The sequence below is a fragment of the Bubalus kerabau genome, chromosome 15 (genome assembly GCF_029407905.1).
Source record: "Bubalus kerabau isolate K-KA32 ecotype Philippines breed swamp buffalo chromosome 15, PCC_UOA_SB_1v2, whole genome shotgun sequence".
NCBI lineage: Eukaryota > Metazoa > Chordata > Mammalia > Artiodactyla > Bovidae > Bubalus > Bubalus kerabau.
In genome coordinates this window covers 730052-738532 of record NC_073638.1, presented here as the reverse complement: position 1 = coordinate 738532, position 8481 = coordinate 730052, and the positions used below count along the sequence as shown (strand labels likewise).

Genomic DNA, 8481 nt, shown 5'->3' with positions numbered 1-8481 from the left:
ATATATCGAAGAGGTTAAAGATATGTGATTCTCTTGGTCTCTCAGGACTATAAAATAGTCCACTTAAAGTTTAATTTATATAGTTGTTTCAGAATAAACAGGATGGATAAACCAAAGGAAATTATTTTCTAAATATAGTCACTGAGAGTGACCATTCTTTGATTCTGGGGGAAAAAAAAAAAATGACTTTCACATCCTACATGATAGAAAACTCCCCTTTCCCAACTAAGGTCACATTTTTACTTCAGAGTTTCCTCATGGCATTTTTCATTTCTGCATTTCTCAAGGTGTAAATTAAAGGATTCAATATAGGAGTTATGAAAGTTAGGACCACCATCACAGATTTATCAATGGCAAAGTTGGCATTAGGCCTTGCATACAGGAAGATACAAGGAACAAAGAATAAAATGACCACCATCATATGGGATGCACAGGTGTAAAAGGCTTTGTGATTCCCTTCCAAACCATGTGTCTTCCGGGAGTGTAATATGACCCCATAAGACACTAACAGTGCAAATTGCCCCTCCATTAGCTATCAAAGAGAGTCTAATGAGGTGGGTATCAATGCAGGCAAGTTTCAGTAAAGGGTACATGTCACAGACTACCAGGGTCCAGCCCCGGTTGGATCCAGGGATTCCCTCTGGAGGACAGCATTGGCAACTGAGAGAAACAGAGAAAGAGATAAGGAAAGAATTTTGCAGTTAAGAAAATAGAGGAGAGAAAAGAGGCTGATATTCCTTGGTTTACGCAGAAAGCCAATAAAGCCCCAGCACTGGACTTGCTCTGTTCACGCAGGCCACAGGCACCCTCTCAAATAGCTGAAGGTGCCCCACCTTAGGCACGTTCTCGAGTGGGTCTTATAAGCCCAGGCAAGAAAGTGAACACAGAGGGCCCCTGTGCTCCAGGGCATCAGCCTGAAAAGGCAAAGGAAAGAGAAAGAATGACACGGGGAGACCAAGCTTTGAGCAAGGCCTGTAGCTTTATTTTCAAAGGGAGCTTATATACCTTAAGTTGTGCATAGAGGATAATAAGGGGTGTAAAATCATGCAAAATCAGCAGTCTTTGATCCTTATCAAGACCAGGCTTTCTTTTCTGCAAGCTTACTGTATACAGATGGTTTAGGTGATTTACATCATCTTCTGGCCAGAAGGCCTGTTAACATTTTATGACTCTGATAAAGGTTTGTCAACCATAAGACTTATTTTCTCTAAGAGTAATTATTTTAAAGTTTGGCGCCATCCTCCAAAGGTGTTAGATAAAGTTGCATTCCTATAGGGCAGAGGTGCAGTGGGTTTACAACAAGGGAAATAATTTATTACCTTAAGGGTCTAAAGTTGTTAACACCAAGGGCACTACTTATTTTTTCTATAAACCAACTATATTAATTAATACACTTCCAAGGATACAATACAGGGGATGTGGAAACTTGGCAGCAAGCATTGGCTCAACAATGAAATCTTCTACCAGTTCTATTCTAACAATTTCTAACTCTCTGAGAGGCTCTATACTATTTTAATATCTTAAGCTTCCTGTGCCTCTCGCTGTAGGGAGGATGTAAACAATCATATGCGTAGCTGTAGGAGTCCGGGTAAACCTGTCAGGCAAGCTAGAAAGTCATCAGCGGGGTTTGAATTGAAACACTCCTATTATGCCCAGGATACTTATTAACTAGAGCTCTAAGTTAATTTTCTTCAGAGAAAGGTGGTCGGGGATAGCCCCCCATTAATGTCAGAGGAGTTGGTAAAAGTCATAAAATAGTAAAACAGACAGATTCTGGTTTTGGGGTAGACACTCAGGCAGATCCAGGGGGTGCCCCTCGAGCCCTGACTCGCCTTGCCCATCAGGGCTCTCCCACATGACCTTGTCATGGGTGCAAACTCCCGTGCTGGCTCCCGGCAACAGACAAAGTTGTCAGTCACATTGGGGCCACAGAAAGGGAGCTGATAAATAAAGAACAATTGAATCAGTGAGTGCAGAAGGCCTTCAGCCCAGGCCACAAGCAGCATGAGGACACACACCCTCCGATTCAAGATGATCAAATAATGAAGAGGTTTGTAGATGGCTACATATCAGTCATTGGCCATCACCATCAGAAGAATGACTTCAGCACCAGCAGTTAAATGATCTATAAAGACTTGAGTTACACAATTCTGGAAGAAAATAGTCTTTTTCTCATGAAGTAAGTTGATTATCATTTTGGGAGCAATGATAGTAGAATAGACATCATCTATAAATGATAAAGAAGCAAAAAAAAAAAGTACATGGGGGAATCCAGTGATCGGCTGGCTGCCATGGTCACCATGATAAGCAGATTGCCCATTATGGTTACAATATATATGAGTAAGAATAAGATCTTACTCATGTATGGTCATGTATGGATGTAAAAGTTGGACTGTGAAGAAACCTGAGCACTGAAGAATTGGTGCTTTTGAACTGTGGTGTTGGGGAAGACTCTTGAGAGTCCCTTGGGTTGAAAGGAGATCCAACCAGTCCATTCTAAAGGAGATCAGCCCTAGGTGTTCATTGGAAGGACTGATACTAAAGCTGAAGCTCCAATACTTTGGCCACCTCATACAAAGGGTTGACTCATTGGAAAAGACTCTGATGGTGGGAAGGATTGGGGGGCAGGAGAAGGGGACGACAGAGTATGAGATGGCTGGATGGCATCACTGACTCAATGGACATGAGTTTGGGTGAACTCCTGGAGTTGGTGATGGACAAAGAGGCCTGGCATGTTGCAATTCATGGGGTCACAAAGAGTCGGACACGACTGAGTGACTGAACTGAACTGAAGAATAAGATAAATAGAACTTTTTGAATCTCAGTATATTGTGTGAGCCCCAGGAGGACAAACTCATTCACATTGTTCCTATTTTCCATGTGTTCTTATGAAGCTGTTGATCAGGTGTCAGAGGCTGCAAATCAAGGGGTCAGTAATGAATTTGAGAAGATCACATGCTTTGTGAAAAATATGGGATGCCTTACTCAGAGTGTTTGCTCTATCGGATCTCACACAGAGCAAGCCTTTGGAACATGACACTTTGCAATATCCTTCCACAGCACTCCATTCATTTCATCAAATCCATGCTTCAAATCCACTAATGAGACTTCAGTATTCCAACTGGGTAGTTATATGAGTGGGTATATGTGTAAGTTTATGTACCAAATGAGAAAAAAAGATGATTTCTCCAGAATATCTTTCACAAAGAACTGTATTTTTTTTTACTTTACACATCATTTCTTTTTTTCTCAGTGCATTTTGGCCTTCTGAGATCTACCATATAAATAACCAAAGTCTAATAACTTTCTTTACATATTTATGTGAAGTGATACCTTGTCATGGGACATAAAATTATAAGCTGACGTTTAGATAAATACCTTTCTGAAAATTTTGAGTTCTGAAAATTGAGACATAAGTCACCCACAATAGTGAGAGACTAGGCAGGTTCTTTGGCTATTTTTCAACGCCCAGTTTTGCTCACTCAGGTGTGTCCTTCTCTCTTGCAACTGCATGAACTTTAGTCCACTAGGCTCCTCTGTCCACAGGTTTATCCAGGCAAGAATACTGGAGTGGGTAGCCATATCCTTCTCTCAGGGATTTCCTGTCCCATGGATTGAACCTGGGTGTACTCAATTGCATGCCGATTCTTTACCATCTGAGCCAGCAGTGAAACCCTCAGTGCTTATTAAACTCTAATTAAACTGAATTTGAAAACTCATCAGAGAGTAACTGAGCATAGATAAAAGGTATGAAATCTTTCTATTAAAGAAAGCACAATGACATCATCATTTTGTTTGAATATATACACACTCAAACAATACACACACAAAAAATAGACATTTATTACAAACTAGGTATTGGAGGGAAAAACTGGACAAAGAAAATGTAAGGGATTGGGTACTACAGAAACATTTTTTTCTGCTGCCTGAAATTGTTTAGAACTGATTATTGCTAGCCATAGCTCAATTAAGATGTCAAAATAAAGATTTTAAACTGAATCATGCAAAACCAATACAATATTGTAAAGTAATTAGCTTCCAATTAAAATAAATAAATTTATATTAAAAAATTAAAAAATAAACTGAATCATTGTGTAATGGAAAGACTTCTCTACCAAAAATATAGAAATATTATTTGATTTTCCTTAGGCTTGGACTTTCCAGGTGGGGCTAAAGTTAAAGAGTCTGCCTGCAAATTCAGGAGGTGTAAGAAACGTGGGTTCAATCCTTTGAGTGAGAAGATTTCCTGGAGAAAAAAATAGCAACCCACTCCAGAATTTTTGCCTGGTGGATAACATGGACAGAGGAGCCTGGTGGGCTATTGTTCATAGGGTCACAAATTGCTGGATGTGACTCAATGTCTGAGCATGACCACAAAGCACTTTTGGAAAGTCACATCCCAACTCCTATTACTATTGAAAGTGAAGTGAAAGTTGCTCAGTTGTGTCCTGCTCTTTGCGACCCCATGGACTGTAGCCTGCTAGGCTCCTCTCTCCATGGAATTCTCCAGGCCAGAATACTGGAGTGGGTGGCTGTTTCCTTCTTCAGGGGATCCTCCCAACCCAAGGGACAAACCTAGGACTCCTGACTTGCAGACAGATTTTTTACCATCTGAGACACTATGGAAGCCCAAGAATACTGGAATGCTTCCTGACCTGCCTATAGGTTTCTCAAGAGGCAGGTCAGGTGGTCTGGTATTCCCATCTCTTTCAGAATTTTCCACAGTTTATTGTGATCCACAAAGTCAAAGGTTTTGGCATAGTCAATAAAGCAGAAAGAGATGTTTTTCTGGAACTCTCACTTTTTTTGATGATTCAGCAGATGTTGGCAATTTGATCTCTAGTTGAGTTTAGCATGATCATAAAAAGCAACAATAAAATGAAAAATGAGATACATAAGGAATACAGTCAGTTTATAAAAAGTAAAGTCCTGATTTGTAATGTTTTGCCAATTTGTATGTTGTAAATATGCTGCAGCTGATTTCAGGTTACTGATGTGAAAATGAAACAATGATCTTTTGCAAGCCAATAGTAGTCACCTCTAGTATCCATCAACTAAAGATACAGCTCAAAAGTAAATTGTGAGTAAAAGGGGAACATTTCCTCAACTATATTTTGGAAACAGTCATAAAAACTAAGTTACAGGGACTTACCTGACGGCCCAGTGGTTGAGACTTCTCCTTCCAATGCAAAGGGTGCAGATTCGATCCCTGGTCGGAAAGTTAGGATCCTACATTCCTCCTGGAGAAGAAACCAAAACAAAACAGAAGCAGTTGTATTTAACAGTGTATTTATGTTTTGATTTATTGTAACAAATTCAATAAATAACTTAAGAATAAGAAAGAAAGTGAAGCCACTCAGTTGTGTCTGACTATGCGACCCTATGGACTGTAGCCCACCAGGCTCCTTCATCCATGGAATTTTCTAGGCAAGAGTACTGAAGTGGGTTGCCATTTCCTTCTCCAGGGGATCTTCCCAACCCAGGGATGAACCCAGGTCTCCTGCACTGTGCGCAGATGCTTTACTGTCTGTTCAGCTGAGTTCAGTCGCTCAGTCCTGTCTGACTCTTTGCAGCCCCATGAATCGCAGCATGCCAGGCCTCCCTGTCCATCACTAACTCCCAGAGTTCACTCAGACTCACATCCTTCGAGTCAGTGGAACAACAGACTGGTTCCAAATAGGAAAAGGAGTACCTCAAGGCTGTATATTGTCACCCTGCTTATTTAACTTATATGCAGACTACATCATGAGAAACGCTGGGCTGGAAGAAACACAAGCTGGAATCAAGATTGCTGGGATAAATATCAATAACCTCAGATATGCAGATGACACCACCCTTATGGCAGAAAGTGAAGAGGAACTAAAAAGCTTCTTGACGAGGGTGAAAGAGGAGAGTGAAAAAGTTGGCTTAAAGCTCAGCATTCAGAAAATGAAGATCATGGCATCTGGTCCCATCACTTCACGGCAAATAGATGGGGAAACAGGGGAAACCGTGTCAGACTTTATTTTTCTGGGCTCCAAAATCACTGCAGATGGTGATTGCAGCCATGAAATCAAAAGACGCTTACTCCTTGGAAGAAAAGTTATGACCAACCTAGATAGCATATTCAAAAGCAGAGACATTACTTAACCAGCAAAGGTCTGTCTAGTCAAAGCTATGGTTTTTCCAGTGGTCATGTATGGATGTGAGAGTTGGACTGTGAAGAAAGCTGCACGCTCAAGAATTGATGCTTTTGAAGTGTGGTGTTGGAGAAGACTCTTGAGAGTCCCTTGGATTGCAAGGAGATCCAACCAGTCCATTCTGAAGGAGATCAGCCCTGGGATTTCTTTGGAAGGAATGATGCTAAAGCTGAAACTCCAGTACTTTGGCCACCTCATGCGAAGAGTTGACTTATTGGAAAAGACTCTGATGCTGGGAGGGATTGGGATCATGAGGAGAAGGGGACAACAGAGGATGAGATGGCTGGATTGCATTACTGTCTGAGCCACCTAAAAAAAAAAAAATCAAACTACATAATGTTATATGTTCTACATTTCCTTTCAATGGGGATGATCTTGATCCCTGTCTCCTGTACAATGTCACGAACCTCATTCCATAGTTCATCAGGCACTCTATCTATCAGGTCTAGGCCCTTACATCTATTTTTCATTTCCACTGTATAATCATAAGGGATTTGATTTAGGTCAGACCTGAATGGTCTAGATAGGAAAGAAATGGAAAAAAGCAAAATGGCTGTCTGGGGAGGCCTCACAAATAGCTGTGAAAAGAAGAGAAGCGAAAAGCAAAGGAGAAAAGGAAAGATATAAACATCTGAATGCAGAGTTCCAAAGAATAGCAAAAAGAGATAAGAAAGCCTTCTCCAGGGATCAATGCAAAGAAATAGAGGAAAACAACAGAATGGGAAAGACTAGGGATCTCTTCAAGAAAATCAGAGATACCAAAGGAACATTTCATGCAAAGATGGGCTCAATAAAGGACAGAAATAGTAGGACCTAACAGAAGCAGAAGATATTAAGAAGAGATGGCAAGAATACATAGAAGAACTATACAAAAAAGTTCTTCACAACACAGATAATCACGATGGTGTGATCACTGATGTAGAGCCAGACATCCTAGAATGTGAAGTCAAGTGGGCCTTAGAAAGCATCACTACGAACAAAGCTAGTGGAGGTGATGGAATTCCAGTTGAGCTATTCCAAATCCTGAAAGATGATGCCGTGAAAGTGCTGCACTCAATATGCCAGAAAATCTGGAAAACTCAGCAGTGGCCACAGGACTGGAAAAAGTCAGTTTTCATTCCAATCCCAAAGACAGGCAATGTCAAAGAATGCTCAAACTACCACACAATTGCACTCATCTCACACGCTAGTAAAGTAATGCTCAAAATTCTCCAAACCAGGCTTCAACAATATGTGAACCATGAACTTCAAGATGTTCAAGCTGGTTTTAGAAAAGGCAGAGGAAGCAAAGTCAAATTGCCAACATCTGTTGAATCATGGAAAAAGCAAGAGAGTTCCAGAAAAGCATCTATTTCTGCTTTATTGACTATGCCAAAGCCTTTGACTGTGTGGATCATAATAAACTGTGGAAAATTCTGAAAGAGATGGGAATACCAGACCACCTGATCTGCCGCTTGAGAAATTTATATGCAGGTCAAGAAGCAACAGCTAGAACTGGACGGAACAACAGACTGGTTCCAAATACGAAAAGGAGTGCGTCAAGGCTGTATATTGTCATCCTGTTTATTTAACTTCTATGCAGAGTACATCATGAGAAACGCTGGACTGGAAGAAACACAAGCTGGAATCAAGATTGCCAGGAGAAATGTCAATAACCTCATATATGCAGATGACACCACCCTTATGGCAGAAAGAGAAGAGGAACTCAAAAGCCTCTTGATGAAAGTGAGAGTAGAGAGTGAAAAAGTTGGCTTAAAGCTCAACATTCAGAAAATGAAGATCATCGCATCTGGTCCCATCACTTCATGGGAAATAGATGGGGACACAGTGGAAACAGTGTCAGAGTTTATTTTTCTGGGCTCCAAAATCACTACAGATTGTGACTGCAGCAATGAAATTAGAAGGTGCTTACTCCTTGGAGGGAAAGTTATGACCAACCTAGATAGCATATTCAAAAGCAGAGACATTACTTTGCCAACAAAGGTTCATCTAGTCAAGGCTATGCTTTTTCCTGTGGTCATGTATGGATGTGAGATTTGGACTGTGAAGAAGGCTGAGAGCTGAAGAATTGATGCTTTTGAAGTGTGGTGTTAGAGAAGACTGTTTAGAGTCCCTTGGACTGCAAGGAGATCCAACCAGTCCATTCTGAAGGAGATCAGCCCTGGGATTTCTTTGGAAGGAATGATGCTAAAGCTGAAACTCCAGTACTTTGGCCACCTCATGCAAAGAGTTGACTCATTGGAAAAGACTCTGATGCTGGGAGGGATTGGGGGCAAGAGAAGAAGGGGAAGACAGAGGATGA

General features: G+C 40.9%; 1 pseudogene; it reads right to left on the bottom strand.

The window, feature by feature from the left end:
* Window positions 1-244: 244 nt before the first annotated feature.
* On the bottom strand, window positions 245-2880 carry LOC129628120 (olfactory receptor 4A15-like; annotated as a pseudogene).
* Between the last annotated feature and the right edge of the window lie 5601 nt (window positions 2881-8481).